Source organism: Carlito syrichta, unplaced genomic scaffold (genome assembly GCF_000164805.1).
Source record: "Carlito syrichta isolate Samal-C Ts95f unplaced genomic scaffold, Tarsius_syrichta-2.0.1 Scaffold104795, whole genome shotgun sequence".
In the NCBI taxonomy this organism is placed as follows: domain Eukaryota; kingdom Metazoa; phylum Chordata; class Mammalia; order Primates; family Tarsiidae; genus Carlito; species Carlito syrichta.
Genome location: NW_007048891.1, coordinates 10,583 through 12,313, shown reverse-complemented (window position 1 = coordinate 12,313; position 1,731 = coordinate 10,583).

Below are 1,731 nucleotides of genomic sequence, written 5' to 3'. Positions count from 1 at the left end.
CTCCAGCTCCCAGCCAGGCCAACCTGCCTGCTAGGGGGACCTTTCTCCAGTACGAATGGTACCTGTCCTGGCCCAGGTTCGGGGCTACAGATGAAACTTGCCCCGAAAGCCACCATCACTGCCCTTGCCCCTGCCACAGAGCGGGGCAGGAACTAGGAGGTATAGACCCCTGGCAAGTCAGGAACCCTGGTGCCTAGGTGAAAAGAGGCTGTCTGACCACTGCCAGATTACGTTTTTGGATGCTGAGCAGCAGAACTTCCCCAGGCACAGGCAGTAGGGCAGCCATGGCCCTCCCACTTGTGGACGGAGGAAGAAATGCCAAGTCTCCTCCAGCAAGGCAGTGTCCTATCTTCTGCTCCTGTTCAGGAGGAGTGGACTCACACAGATGGCAGGGAGCCACTCTACACCTGCCTGAACACTCGTGTCAGAGTGTCAGAGTTGAGCCGTGGGGCCCCTCTGGCTGCCCGCCCACCCTGCTGACAGGACACGCAGCCTGGGGAGGGAGGTCCTGGAGCAGCTGACCAGCCAGTGTTCCTGGCACTTGTGCTGGGAGGAGAGAAAAGCACTTTCTGCAGAGGAAAGAATTTGTCCTGCTCCTGACAGCTTGCAAGGGTGAAGAGGTGCCAGCTGGTTTCTCCCCAGATCATCATCCTTTCCGCCGCCTCTGCTCCTTCTACAAGGGGACCAAAGGAGGGAGGTCACCACACAGGTCCTGGCCAGTGCCTCTGACACCGCGAGTCAGGAAGGGAGCGGGGGAACAGACGCCCACAGGTGCCACAACTAGACACAAGCCCCATGCTCCCAACCAGGCGGGGTCCCCAGCCACCATGCAGCTGTCCGATTCCACCTGATCACTACAGCTGAGCAGCAGCCTTCCCCCATGGTCACAGCCGCAAGAGGTCACTGTTGGGCTGGCCCCCAAAATGAAACTTCTGCCGCCACAGCCCCTGCAGCCCATGGAGACAGGAGAGAACAGGGGGCCCGGCCACTAAAGGAAGCCAATAGACCACACTCAGCACCCACCATCGAAGCTCTCATAAGGAAAAACAAATAAATAATTTAAAATAACAACTGAGTAAGAAAACAACACAAACAGTCACCCCAGTAATAGCAACTTTAACAAATAAGAATCACAAAACAAAAAATAAATAGATGAGATGAGAGACTGTCCTCACAGATGAGGACGAATGAAAAAGCATCTGCCATCCCCAAGAACAAAATGATCCAACACCCACAAAGGGCCCTCCCAGCCCCAAACAGTGGAACCTATTCAGAAATCCAAGAGAAGGCAGAAACCCAAATCAATCAGGTCATGAAAACAGTACAGGACATGACACCGACCCAGCCATCCTAAGAAAGAACCAAGCTGAACTTCTGGAAGTGAAGAATTCCTTCCTGGAATTTCAAAACACAGTAGCAAGCCTTAGCAGCAGAATTAGCCAGGCAGAGGAAAAAATATCAGGGCTTGAAGATCAAACTATTGAATTAACCCAGTTTGACAAAAAAAGAAGAAGACGAAGACGAAGAGGGGGAAGAAGAGGGGGAGGAGGAGGGGGAGGAGGAGGAGGAGAAGGAGGAGAGGAGGGAGGAGGAGGAGGAGGAGAGAAGGAGGAGGAGGAGGAGGAGGAGGAGGAGGAGAAGGAGAAGGAGAAGGAAAGGAAGGAGGAGGAGGAGGAGGAGCATAGCCTACGAGAAGTCTGGGACTATGTAAAGAGACCATGTGGCTGATTG